The sequence below is a fragment of the Argiope bruennichi genome, chromosome 3 (genome assembly GCF_947563725.1).
Source record: "Argiope bruennichi chromosome 3, qqArgBrue1.1, whole genome shotgun sequence".
Lineage (NCBI taxonomy): Eukaryota > Metazoa > Arthropoda > Arachnida > Araneae > Araneidae > Argiope > Argiope bruennichi.
Genome location: NC_079153.1, coordinates 52,602,200 through 52,617,698, shown reverse-complemented (window position 1 = coordinate 52,617,698; position 15,499 = coordinate 52,602,200). Strand labels below are relative to the sequence as shown.

Sequence of the window (15,499 nt, the reverse complement as noted above, 5' to 3'; positions counted from 1 at the left end):
CTAAAAAAAATTGTCAGAACTGATGCCAAACTACATAATTTCATACAAAGATTGATAAATTTGGTGGGAAGCATACTTCCCACGGTCCTAGAAAGGGTTAAACAGCTCTGTTCCTTAATTTTATTTAGCTATTAGCTGCCTCAAGCGACCAAATAGTTCGCCGGGAATATTGGTTAAATTTAATTTCTATTAAACTGTTGGGATATAACTCCATATCTATGATTCTGCCAAATTGTCTGACATTACAGCCAAATTATTTTAAAAGAATAACAAACATTTTTTATAGCCATGTTATTTTAAAAGAACAACATATTTTTTTTATTGTACACACGAATCTTTCTAATTTATACTAGTCTTAGGACATCATAGTGTTATTACGCAGTATCCGGTTCATGTATCATCTAAATACCAGAAAATTGTAGCTTCACTCCTTTCATTATTCTTTCGAATACAAAGTATAGAGAAAATACAATAATAATAAAATCGAACAAGAGGTTTTAACGAATCTGTAAGTTTTAGATTTCCCAGAGATCGAAAAACCCATTTTCAGTATTTCGTCTTATCGTCAGTTTGTGACAAAGGTAATTCAAAAACGCTTTGAGCTAGATAGATGAAATTTTTATAAGGTCTTTACACCAAATTTTCATCAAATTTTGAGAAGAAGTCTGCCAATCCGCCTGTGCGAAAATAAGTTAATATTATAACAAAAACGAAGAGAGTTAGATAGATAAAATTCCGTACACATATTTAATATCTATATTACAAACGCCAATCAAATTTTGACGCAAATCCAACAAACGATTATCGGTCTATACTTTCAGAAGCAACTAAAACAACAACGTTAATGAAAATAACTCAAAAATGCAATGACAAAAATATCAAATTTGATATGTGATTATTTTTTAATACACCTGTAGTTCTGTTTCAAAATTTGGGGAAAGGGCTTCTACAAAACACAAATTCGATTTTCGGGTACTATTGTAGCGAATTGTTATGAGCGAAGATAGAACCTAGGACCTTGTGGTTCGCAGCCGAGTAACAAGACAAAAGTAATTGCTCGTGTTTCGTAGCTGTTATCTGGCTTATAAGCTTTTCAACACACTATTAATCGCAAGCTAGGAATTAAATGCCAAAGAACTCGCCAAGAATCACACAATAGATTTAGTAAAAATACTAAATTCATGACAAAAAATGAAAACTTCGTAACTATTGTACAACAATGTTACGCAAGGCGTTTTCTGCGTTCCTTACCCAAATAATTTTTGCGAGGGGTTGGAGAATAATACCTTTATCAGAGAATGCGAGAAATTTTTAAGGAGACCACTCCGTTTGTTTGTCTTTTACACAGATAATTAACAAAATCTTTCTTCCATGGCTTTCAACAATGGAAGAAAATCACACCATTCAATATTTGATGAAGCGATGAAAATTTTTCAATTGCTGAGCAACAATGTATTATATTAATTTAGAAATTAGGCTTTGTTGACTTTTTTAGAAAATATTTTTAAAAATCATCAAAATTCAGGAAAAATTTGCATGATTATTAAATTGTTATCATTAAAAAGGCGTTTTTTTTTTTTTTTTTTTTTTTTTTAGGATTGAAGCGACGTAAAATTAATTTTTCAACAGCAATATTTCCGGAAATTATAGCGGAAAAATACCAGAACTCAACTTAATTTGTAATTAAATAAAATTCTAATAATTTATTTTCAATATATCTAAGAGGCACACTCCCACTTTCCAAGGTAATATTTGCTGAATTTGGTACTGTATGTCAAATTGTTTGGCCTTTAGAGCATCAACACATACACACGCATCCATCCTTATTGACAGTAGAGATGTTTTTGTATGGGTACACGTAAATGGGGAATGTTCTCTTTAACGAAAATAAATAAAGAACATCGTTATAAGTTTTTATTTCCATTGCAGCAAGTTTACACGTGGTGAGTCATACTCCATAAAAAAAAAAAAAAAAAAAAAAAAACCACAGGGGGAAAAAAAAAAAAAAAAAACTTAAGTGAACAAAGTAACGCTACTGAGGCTGAACAGAGGAATAATAAATCTTTGGAATTCTATTAACAAGAATAAATAGTTTTTACAACCAAAACAATAGGAAAGTTGAAGTTTTCATCTTTATCGCTGTATTGCGCAAGCTCCTCTACACGTGGTTGACTTCTGAAGTTCGTAACTTCACAAAACCTTTTTCCACTTCACAGTTGGAAGAAAAAAAAAAAAAAAACTGTTTATATCAAAATCATTTTAAAAACCTGGTCTTAATTTTTTTTTTTTTTTTTTCATTTGCCACTCATCCACTCCCCTTTCGACATCACACCATATTTATAAATGAAAAAATATTTCGAGTAGCCCATCCAGTTAAAAATTTAAATAAATAAATAAATAATGGAGCATTAATAAATGCCAGACACAAGAAAATTCGTTATACGTATTTCCTCCTAAATTTCATTAAAATGCTCTAAACAGATACAAGAAAATTGCTAACATACATTTATTTCTGAAGGTTCATAAAAATATTTCAAATTGAAATAGCTTTCAGAATTATTTATGACTGGTTGGGTACCCCTGGTGACCAAATTACATGCAAATACATTTATAAATATACAAGAAAACAACGAGGAATCATTTAGCATCGTGCTATATGTGTGTCAGAACGTATTTCATAATAATATTTCAGTCATTTTGTTTACTAATCAATTAAAATTCAAAGCATCACAGAATTATCATGGTTCATATTTAACAGCAGTCCTTATTATTCAGTTCGCATTCGATAAAATAAATTAAATTACAAAAACATTAATTTGGTCGTTTAGTCTATGTTTCCAATGAAATGAGTAACGTCAAAAGTCTACTTCAATCTTATTTCCATAACGGATTTTCGACTAAGCAGTTACCTGGGGCCCCAAGACAAATCATTAACCCTTTCGCATAGAATGACGTGTCTGACACGCGTATCGAATCATGGATTTTTTAATTTTAAGTCTGTAATCAAGCGAAAGTATTAAGTATTTAAAAAGACAGAAATCATTTTGAAACTCTTCAATATCTCAAATGCACCTTATATTATTATAAGGATTAAAATTATAATAAATGCTCAAAATAGAATGTGCTATCAGATTAGAAAGTTAAATAAATTTGTAAGTCAAGGGGTTGTAGCGGATTGTTATGAGCGAGGTTAGAACCTGGAACCTTGTGGTTCTCAGCCGAGTAACAAGACCACAAGACAAAAGCAATACCCGTGTTTCGTAGCCGTTAGCTGCCTTATAAACTTTTCACCACAGGGTTAAAAATGTATTTGCCGCAGTTGCAACATAAGCAAACTTGTAAAATAATACGAATTCTATGAATTATAAAATATTAAGATTTATATGTGTATTTATATTAATATCATTAAATTATTTTTAAATAAATCAAATAATTTTTAAAAAATATGTTGAATAGTAATTATTCATCATCTAATTATGTTGAATTTCACTTGATAAATACTGTAAAATAATAATTTTTAATGTTGTAAACTTATTATATCTCTATAACTTTTCATAATAATTAAATGCTTATTTTATAAGAGAGGAAATCATAATTAATAATTAAGGTTAATTTTTCAAAAATTTTATTATTTTATTTTTAAATAATAAAAACACATTTTTAAAAAATTTCTAAAATAAAAATATCGACTAAAATAAATTATTAACATGTTGTTTAAGTTTAAAATGCGATAAAGTTTGGAATTAAATTGACCACTTTTTAAAAGAGGAAGTGAAATCCTAAGTCAACAATATGCTTAAATAGCCCACTGATTTTAACACCTTCTATAAATCTCTAACAGATAGGTAACCATTCAGATTCTGTAATAATAAAACGATGCAGAATTCCTTGAAACCTGAAATTCCACCCATATTTCAACAACAACACCTTAAAATCAACAAATGACACCTGAATGTGACAATGAAATCCCAATCATTTGGGCAATAGTGCGCATCAAGAAATCGTCAAGTGATCGGATTTCCAACTCCAGTGAAAATAAATAAACAAAACTATCCTGTTACTGAAGTGGCGAAGAGCATCTTATAAGACAGTAGTGATAAAATTGGCGCCAAGCAAGTAACCAGATCTATGCAAGTCGGCGCACTAAGCACTTATTAAAATGCAACTTCACGTTCGAGCAAAACAGCATGCGGAAAGTGAGATGTGGTAAGCGAGGATAACACTTCTTTATCAATCTGTCACACGTGGGCGGAATGATGAGAGTGTGGCCATCGTAGATAAAATAACTCCTTTTGGATGTCTGTGATGGGATTCATCCGAGAAACATACCTGACTGTAAGAAATGATCTTTCGCCAAAAAAAAGAGCGGCCGACGAAAGACGATTTTAAGAGCAACTGGTTGTCACAGTTAATAGTGACTAACATTTTTTTTTTTTAATCTTAAGATAAAACGTTTTGAATTTAAAATTTATAGAGGTTGCAAAAGTTGAGACGCAGAACAAAATATGGTATGCTGCACAATATGTCTGGAAAAGATAAAACTGATTACAATTTTGCACAGTGTATGATGCATATAATTTATAATATGAATAACAGATGCTGCATGGGGTAAATTATATTAGCTTTAAAACAGCAAACAATTTTAAAACTTGAATTATGTGGAGTAGATTAATTAAAAAGGGTTCGACCTCGCATGCTTATCTCAACAATTTCCTGATCTCCAACTACTGAGGGAGATGAAGCAAATTTACATTTTATTTCTTCTTACAAAGAGAAAGAACGGTGATTATCAAAAAATAATGAGATCTAGAATCCGATGAAATGATTTCCTTATCAAAATTGCATTTCTTTCGTTTTTAAATAAAATGAAAGGCTACATTTAAATTTTTCTATTTCTGATAGATGCAACAAGGTTCTCGTTGAATCAGTTTTATACTGTAACCTTAACAATGTCACCTAATTGAAAAAAAAAAAAAAAAATTATGCGAGTTTGATTAATCTCCACGTTTAAGGTGACACACAGGTCGAAAAGAAAATCAGCGGGAATTGTCTGCCCAAAACTTCTTCGCATACTCTCCTATACATCTATCACGCAAGAGAACGCCTTACATGACACTGGCGCACAACAGTTACGAAATATTAACTTTTGGCTTGAATTTAGCATTTTTACCAAATCTATCATTTTATCCTTGGCGAATAATTTGGCGAGTAATTCCTGAGATGCGTTAACAGTATTCAAAAATCGAATTTGTGTTTTAGACATGTTTCTCAAAACCAATTCAAACAAAAATTTAACATAAAACTGCACTTGTAGTCACAAAATTCCGTGCCAAATTTGATACATTTAAGTCAATGCATTTTTAAATTATCGCATTTACACATTTCTGAAAGTACGGACCGACAGACAGCTAACCTGTCATTGGATTTGGCTCAAACTTTGATAAGTGTCTACAATGTAGATGTTAAATCTGTGTACCGAAATTGATTTATCTACCTCACTACGTTTTGTAATTATCATGTTAACTCATATTGGAACAACCGGACAGACAGATATAACTCTGAACAGAGTTACTCAGAATTCTTCGTTAATTCTTAACGATTTATTAAAAAAATCTTCGAATTTGGTGTAAAACCGTATATTGAATTTTAACTACCTAACTGAAAGTTAGTTTTCTGTGTTATCTTTGTCACAAATAGACAGACTGATGGACATTTTCCAAAAATGTGTTTTTCGAACTCGGGGAGATCTAAAACGTGCATATTCGTCAAAATCTCGAATTCGAATTTTTTTGATGATTACTATATTTCCTCTATACTACAAATAAAAGAAATTTTTAAAAAATCCAGAAGTCCCGTTTATAAATAAAATTATTTAAAAATGAGTTACCCCAATTTGGTTAAATTGTGTTAACATGAATACTCTGTTGACAGCAGAAGCCAGTCTCAATTTTCGCATCACGTTTCAGAAAAAATGTCTAATAAGAATATTTAATATAAGAATTGTTATTGGTATTCATAATTCTTTTATTGTAAAGCATCTATATGCGTACATATTTTTATGCGCAAGCACTGTGACAATTATTTTAATGTTCAATGTGCACACACAATGTTATTGCAGATCAATGACGGATTTCGGTATTTTGCAGCCACTGACAGAGCACACTACGAGGCCCTTCTATTAATGAAATAGTCAATTTAGTTTCACATTTCAGCACTTTTTTAGAGCATTAATCAGTTATTTTAGGCTAATGTCTTTTTTATCCTATTAATTTTGTGAATATCTATTTGATTTTATTTATCTATTCTGATTCCAGACTGTCCGGCACTTGTATTTATATACAATAATACTGAATCAGAGTGTCGATTTTATTAATTCTCAAAACTATAGCTACTAAGTAACGAATACATAGAAATCTGACTATTTATACATGATAAAGCATTAATATTAATATTATCCTTATATTTGACAACAAATAAAATTTGTTGTTTAATTGGCAACGAGAAAAAATAAAATTTTCTTATCAACCTGCTTGCGGTCTTCTCTTAACCTGGCGGTCCTAGACAGCTGCATAGTTTGAAATTCGATTGTTAACATATCCCATCGTGTTGATCTCCGAAAGAATTATAAAGAATGTTCACTCGTACATCGTAAGAGGAAAACGGTAGACTTTAGATCAATATCAACAAAAAGGTTAAAAAATGAATTAGAAGACGATTCAAAAAGATCAAAAATGGTTTGAAAGTTAGTACACATTTGCCAGCTACTGATTTATATTTCAAGAAGTTATAAAATAAGAAGTCTGGGTCTCATTCCTTTTTATATGTTACTATAAAAATATTACGCATAAGAGGAAAAATATGTTTGGAATGTTCTGATACTAAAGGAAATTGTTCGAGTATAAAAGGTGACTACACTAATCTTGGCCTAATAGCTTCTTTCTAAATTCTTAGATATAAGCATATAATTTTTAGTCTGGAAAATGCTCTAAATGATGTAAAGAATTATATTTAATGATGTTTGAGTCAATAAAAACACTCCGCAAAAAATTACGAAATTTAATTTTTACGTAACCTTTCGGTCTTATTAGGCACAACAAAATATTCTTGGCACATTAATATATTAAACAAAAAATAAAAGTACCACTCTTTTATGGCTAAAATTGGTCGAGTTGTAAACCTTCGAATTAAATTATTTACGGTTAGTCAACTGCCAACCATGGAACGTACTATACGTTGATCAGCGGATTTTACTCGAGACAGCCTTAGAAATCATCTAAAATCATCTTAAAATGGAAATATTTAAAGCTTCATAATTGATCGGTTTTAATCACAGAAGTGAGGAAGTTTTTAAAAAAAAACTTTGCAAACTTTAATAAAGTGTCAAGCATATATTATTAAATAATACTAATAGGATTGGAAGAATATATACAAATGTAGATAGTAATTCTTTCAACAATCTATTTATAGACTCATACAACGTGTTATAAATCTTAATATCATTTAAAGTATTTCTGCAATTAAGAAGTGCATGCCTATCTCTAATAGTTAAGATAGTAATTAGTAGGCCACCGTTTATACAGCACCCAATCTAAAACCCTCATTAAAACTTCAATAATTTGAGCGATTCAAAATTTGACGTTTCAAATTGCAAAACTACTGTTAATAATTGCTGTAAGACTGAATCAATAACGTAGAAAGATGAACAAACGACAAATTGAACTCAAGAGAAAATTAAAAACAAAAGATTATGCATTGTCGTAATTGTTTTCCGCAAGATTCTAAGAAAGTCTTAGGTTTTCTAGAAACAAGAAGAATCATCGGATAGGCATAGATGACTCACAGTATTTAGAGTCACCATTTCCAAGACATAAAATCTTAACAATGTATTTTGCCCCCCCCCCCTCCCTTTACTTTCTGTCCTCGTTTTAATCGTCTTGCTACTTAGTTCTAACGGGATTGGAGAAAGATTCAACAAATCAGTCGATTAACTTCGTTATTTTTCTAATAACTGAAAGTGTAACAGAATTTAACAATGAGTGGGAGCAGTAAAGTATTTCTCTTTTCGATAACAAGCAATCTGGTTTTCGGTGATAAATAGTCTTTTTAGTTTTGAAAAAGAAGTTGAAGTAAATATTTTTTTTAAATTAAATATTTATATTTTCCACTGCCATTCAATGGGAATAATTTAGTACTTACCATATTTTTGTACTTATATAAAATTCAATTTATTGTGGCCAGATGATTGATTTTGGGATAGAGTAACAAGTTGGAAAACTCAGTTGTACCAGAAGTATCCCAAGCACACGGGGCCATTATAAGCTCATGGTTCCTATCCATATAATCGGAATCAAATATGATCTCAATGATGTGGCATATATGATGGGTTCAGATATTTTGCAATCTTACAAAGACTATCGAAAAATAGCCCTAGCGTACCTTCAAAATGGGATGTCGATTCACCAAACATTAAATCGTTAATTTAGAAACTAATAAAAAAAATTAAGATATTTTTTTACAAGAAAATAAATTGTTCTGCAATTATGTTTGCAATTCCTTCATACGCTTTGGAAAAATTCATTAACTATTATGGTCAAAATTATAAATGAGAGAAAAAAATATATTTACAAGTAGTGATTAACTTCATAAACCCTTCCTAGGGCCATCGGAAGTATGCTTCCCACCAAATTCATAATCTTTGTGTGAAATTATGCAAGTTGGCATAAGTTCCGATAAATTATTCAACAACATAGATGCTTTAATTCCTTATCTTACACAAAATGGCGTGTTTTGATTTATTACTTAATTAACACAATTAGTTAATTAATCAAATTAAATTTACCTAAAAAGCTAAATGCATCACTTTTCTTAAGCCAAACTCAATCCTATAAATATTTTAACATATCATGACTAGAAAAATATTGTTTTTTAAAAAGTAAAATATGTAAGAAATTGTACATCTTTTATGTTATACAATATTCTAAATGAGTTAAACTGTTAAACTTTTTAAAACTACATCACAATATTCTTCAAATTTCCATACTACTAAAATGAGGGGACCAAAATTCATTATGCAATTTTAAATTATACCGAAATTAATAAATATTAAAGTACTTTTTTTTTTTTTTTTTTTTTTGCAAATATCGATTTTTAAAAAAAAGATTCGATTACCAATAGCTAATATAATTCTTCAGAGAACCTCGGGTTTCTCAATCTCCCCTTTACTCTGCGGCATCATTTTTCAATCCATATAAAGAGGATTTAGAATAAATTACGAGAAGAAGTAAGACATCCGAGATATGTTTTAAGTCAGAATACAATTTCCAAAGAAAATTATTCAGGGAAAAACATGACTCTTAGACTAAAAAGGATTGTTTTTCAAAAATGATCGACATGCTCTAGTTACATTCTGTAAGCAAAAGAAAGACCGTAAGATGATTATCATTACATAAATAGTATAACAAAGAGGTAAAAATAGGTCAAATGTAATTTGAGAATTCCATGAAAAATGTACCGTCAAATTTTGATGTTAATCTGCTGTTTCATAGAATATGTTACGAAATTTTACACAAAATTCTTAATAGGAGGTTTTTTTTCCATGGGCGATTTTACCATTTGGATCTTTAGGCAATCGACAGGATACCACCATAATCATGCGGCGCTTGTGCATTGAACAATTGTGTCATTTGTTTGTCGGAATTACATTTCACCTAAAATCTTGAATCCCAATAACTGCTTACTATAAATGTATTATCAAGTATATCAGTGAATTATTAATGCTTAAAATACAAATTAATCAGTTTTGTTGAAAACTATCTTTTTAGTACAACTTAATTTTTTATTTACTGACGGTACTTTAAAGTACCGTTTAAATCCGGCTGATATCTTCATAATATAGTTATTTTTTTTCTAACAGTATTTAAAGAAACATGAAGAGAGTATTTCCAATGGAAAGCAGTAGATATCAACTAAAAACAACATTAAAAATATTTAACTATTTATTAAATTATGTCAATTAATTAAAAAAGCTTTTTCTTCTTCCTTGGGTTTATTCTGTACCAAAGCTTAACATATGATTCAAAAATTGATGGTAATATAATTTGGTAAATAAAGGGTTAAATATCAACTTAAATAAAATAAAAAAAATGAAAAAATAACGATTACCTATTAGGACTGCAGTATCATCTTATCCACTGTAATTATTTTAAAGACTTCGAACTAAGATCCTCCCCCCCCTCCCTCCATTTTCTATGCTATTTGGTTTTATTTTTCAAAATTAAAAAATGATCAATAACGGATATGGAAATTATAATAACAAAATAAATAAATAATAAAAAAATAAATGATGAATAAATAAGTAAAAGATATACTTGTTGCAGTTGCTCACTGATGAGCTCTCGAAAGCATTAAAATGCGTTCACTGTGAAAAAGCAACACATCGGAAGCCACCTCCTATTGAGTTTGACGGCTCTCGACTGCTCGGGCCAAAGTACGAGTTTCAAGCGCGACAAACTGTTATGTTACTCTTTATTATTATTTTCCTCCATTTTATACTACATTCACCTTCGCTCTCTCGATTTGTTTTTATACGTGTATTCCCGTTTGCTATTATTAAATCTTCATAGGGCTAATCTCATATTTCTAAATACGAGGATATCAATCCCGAAGTACCCAGAGATCTTTTCTCTTCTTTGGTCAATGATTGGGTAAGAATACCCACGCAGTTGAAATCAAACCGAAACTAGTTAGGGAGATATATTTATTGTTCCACAAGCGTGCAAAATACATTTTAGCGTTGGTAATCTGTTGTAATCATGTTTCACAGTTTGGAAAAAATTGGATTAACATGACCTGCTTTGTCAGTGCTGGTTATAAGAAGGAAAGGAGCATCTTTATCAAGGATTATCTCTGAAGACAATTGGTATGGAAAGAAGTAGTCGCTAGATTAATAGAACACATGAAACTTAGTAATTTGAAAAGTTAGGTTAGTTTAGTTTATTTTAGTTATATTAACGTCCCGTTTTAAAGCAACATTATGGCTAATTTGGGACGGACTTCGTAATTTTGAAAAACCATCAGATAGCGAAAACGGCACCTAAGCTGGTACTCGTCTTTCCAAATTTCCACACCACACTAACGGGAGAAATTTGGTCCTAATGGATTTAACTTGAACCAGATTTGCTTACACGGCAGTTCTTCATTGGAATCGGGTCTCAACTTTCGAACCTTCTGGTTCTGAAGTCGATACCTTACCACCAGGTCAGAGCGGCTTTTAGTAAAATTAAGAATGGTTGTCCTAGTGAAGTAGCACTTCAAAGAATGAGAGGTACTGTTAGTAATTGGTCAAACTACTAGGGAACAGGGTCACCTGTTGATCGGATTGAAAGCTTGGATCTAATATTTTAATCTGCAAAGCAAAACAGACAAAGTGACAATCAATGTACAATGATTTTTGATGCCGTTCAGTAATGTCTGCACACGATTAAGGTAATTTGAGTTTTCTGGCTGAAGATAATGATGTTGGGACGGAATAAAGAACGAACTTCTAATCTGACAGGGCGCAGGACGCTTAGTAGGACTGTAAAATTATGAATGACTGCCCTAAAGAAGCAGGATAACAAAGGGCGTAGAAGTACTGCTAGCAATCAGTTTGATGGTTGAAACAGAATGTCGCCACTCCATTTGCTGAAATAAATGTAACATTCTGATTTGAAGAGATTTTAAATTACGGGAAGGGAGTAATTGGAGTTTTGGAAACATTTAGTTCGGCGGAAATCATGAATCATAGAACGGTAAAAAATTGAGGAAGCACCTAGTTTGGTGGGTGTAATAAGTCGTAAAGCAATAGCTGTCAGAAAGTTAAAGCTCACTGCTTTGGAGAAAATTCAAATTGAGGGATAGTCATTAGATGAAGTAGGAAAGACGCTGAAATTCCGTTTTCCTGGACGCCAAGTGTCATGGTGATGTGAGGATGTTACATTACCACCAACATGATACTTTGTGGCGGTGGAGGGTGGAGCCGCTGTGAGCAAGATAAGAGCAAGCCAGGAATCACGAAGACGGACACGGGATTGTTCTCAATATATTGTGTACCTGATGGAGAAGATGGAGTTTGATCTCTCCAAAGCGACTAACTTGGATTATCCAAGTCTGAGGAGTTGTCAATGGTGTAACTGAGTGGTGGTATATACAATGGTCGACCACATATCTCCTATCGATACTGCCAGTTCAATGGTGACAGAGTGGTCGGTCGCATTTAATGCTGTTACAAAATTTTGATTTCAGTTTCACGTTTTTCCGATATAAAACGTTTAATCACGTATAACTACCTTTTTTTTTCACATAGAAATCTATTTTACTTTATCGTATACGAATTATACAAAGGGAATGCATTGTAATTGTCAAAAAAATATTAACCCGAGATGTTAAAGAATATCCACATTTTAGAGCTCCCCGCATCTAAAAGACACATTTTTGTAATTTATGTGTGTATGCGTGACTAATCGATTATAAGTTAACACAACAGAGAGATGTAGATAAAATGCGGCACACAGATTTAACATTAGAATTGTAGACATGCACCAAATTTGAAACAATATCCGCTAAAAAATTGACTGTTTATCAATCTGTACTTTAAAGAGTATGTAAGCATAATAACTCAAAAATGAAAATATATGAAATGTGATATGTCATTTTGTGATTACAATTGTATTACTGTGCAAATTTTGGTTTCAGTCGATTTGAAAAAAAAAAATTACACTATCATCATGATCATTAAAAATTTTACTTTTTCAATTATTCTAATTTCATTTTTGTGCTTTTTTGTTAATTCTTTAGAAACTTTAATCCAGATCATTTTCAAATATTACTTGTTTATACTCCTTTGCCCGACAACGAAAAGACTTTATGTTAATTCATTTTTATAAAAAGAGTTTCTGCATTAAAAGCATTTTACTGGAAAAGATTTTAATCCAGAAACAAGTCTAGTATATCAGCTATTTTATAGTAAAATCCAAAAAGAAGATCAAGCAAACAAACAAAAAATGAAATCTACGATCGCAAATTTCAAGTTATCATGTGAGAACATTATTATTTTTATGTCATTATTTATCTTAGTTAATTTAAATAATTAATCAGTTTAAACCGGTTTACGAAAGCTCATCAGCAATAACACATGTAATGTCCATATAATGTTGAATGCTAAAGCATTCTAAAAGTGAAAACCAAAATTTAGGAACTCTGAAAATCTTTTAATTAGCACCTTCTGCTGAACATAATATTATTTTCTAATTTATTTTTATTATTTTATCTTTTTACTTGTATATAAATTTGATGTTATAATAGGTAATTCAAAATTAAATCTTGTTTTAAGTATTTTTTAGGAATTACATAAGGAACCGATAACAAGAGGTAAATAATTTTTTTTAATAAATAGATTATTTATTAAAATAATCATGTTCTAATGATAAATACAAGATATGTAATAATGCATAAGATCATACATAATAATGTATAAGTCATTCAATTTTGAAATTCCATTATGTGTCTTCCATAAGAAAAACAGGTATCATCATACATAATAATGCATTTTTAAATGACATAAGAAATATTTCTCATGTGATTTTAACTTAAGTGAATTGATTCCAATGCATCTAACAATAAATTCTATAATATATCCTTCATAAAATACAATTATAATTCTTTTTTTTTTCCTGTTCTATTTAATAATACTAAGTTAGAGGAATACTAATGCTGTACAATAAATTATTGCACCATGGACATAAGTTTGAGTATTCAAATTAAAGAGCAAAATCCAGCAAATACTGATTACATGAAAATGTAGTTTATGGCTATTAAAAAAAAGCAAATTCAAAACAGAGTAACAGCAATCATCTTATTTTCTGAATATAAAATTCATATCCATTGAAATTATTATGTTAAATACATATTATAATTAATAACACATGTTTATTAACCACATGCCAGCAATTAATTCCCTTCCTGCCAAAAATTCCCAAGATTAAAAAGCTTTATTATTATTTCAATGACATGCAGTTAATGCACCAGTTGCATTTACTATAGTTATATTAACTTCTATCTATAAATTTTTTCTATGAATAATAATTCAATTCTGATTTTACACCAAATACCCACATAAGATTTAAAAAAAAAAAACTAAAGCAGATCTATATATCTAATTGAAATTTGTAAAAACAAGAAAATGTGATAAACAGTCACTAAAGTAGATTAGTATATTTATTCAAATGATTATTAATGGGGCAGGTTGAAATATAATGCTTCCAGAAGATCAGCTAAACTAATGAATGGGAAATAGCAATTAAAAAAAATAGAATAAAACATTGGTATGCTTCGGAATGTTTTTTATTCCATCAGCTGGAATTCATAGGATAGAAATGGTTTGATAGCTGACAGTATGTATATTATATTTTACAATTAAAAAGTAGCAAAATTTCTGCAAAGGTTAGTCATTTTTTTATAGCAAATACAACAAAACATTAAAAATTTAATCATATATATAAAATTTGATAAATTTTAAAAAACTAATTTTATTTTTGAATAATTATTTTTACATTTTTTATTTAAATAATAGCATATGCTGTAATAATTAAAACTTTTAAACTCGAATATACCTTACTTCAAGGAGTTTTACAAAATAAATTTTCATGTAGTTTGTACTTTTTAGAATAATGAAGCATTTTAGTTTAAAATACTTTAAATAAATTAATTCTGTAAGTATAATATATGATACAAATGCCACTTTGATTCATATTTCACAAAACATGTATTACTGAAAACAAATTACAGTGAGATCTTATAACATCTTTTATAAAATATGAAATAGTTAAAGGCAGTAATATTTGAAGCTTTAAATTAATTATCACAGCAATGTCAAATATGAAAATAATTATATTTTTTATATGATATTGATTCGAGAATATATTTTTTGCTACTATTTTACAAATCGGATATTTAGATAGTCCAGGTAAAATTAAATCATAATGAATTAAAATATAAACAATTCAGAGAAATGGTTTGTGTTCCACAATTTACTATATTCATTTTAAAACGGAAACCATAGTAAATGGTAATCCAAAAGATTGTACATGCAACTTCTGGAATATTCATTTCATATTAATAGCACGTGAAGTTTTTAAGAAAACTAAGTACTTACATTTCTAAAATAAATTCATATTAATTAAGTTACACTGCATTGATGGACATTTAAGAAATGTTTAATCCGCGATATTTTCCGTTAAGAACATATACATACCTCATAACACAAGAAATGCTTTTAAAAATGTCTGCTAATTGAAACCGAAATTAATTCCTCAACCTCACGAAGCATCACAACAAGCTGTTTTACTTTCAAATACCAGTGCTTACGACTGACACTTCTGCAATCCGGACTTATAAACAAAACAAAAACAAAAATATAATTGTTGCCACCCGAATTTCTCGTAAAACTGTATGTTTCTCCGAA

The 15,499-nt window shown here is 29.8% G+C and overlaps 1 protein-coding gene across 2 annotated transcripts in view; it reads right to left on the bottom strand.

The window, feature by feature from the left end:
* The window catches only part of LOC129963182 (dystrobrevin beta-like), a 66,177-nt gene extending 50,749 nt beyond the window's left edge, over positions 1-15,428 (bottom strand). For both annotated transcript variants that reach the window (XM_056077343.1, XM_056077342.1), the window contains exon 1: positions 15,290-15,428. The gene's annotated coding sequence lies outside the window, so the exon portion shown is untranslated. The remainder of the gene's footprint in view (positions 1-15,289) is intronic.
* Between the last annotated feature and the right edge of the window lie 71 nt (positions 15,429-15,499).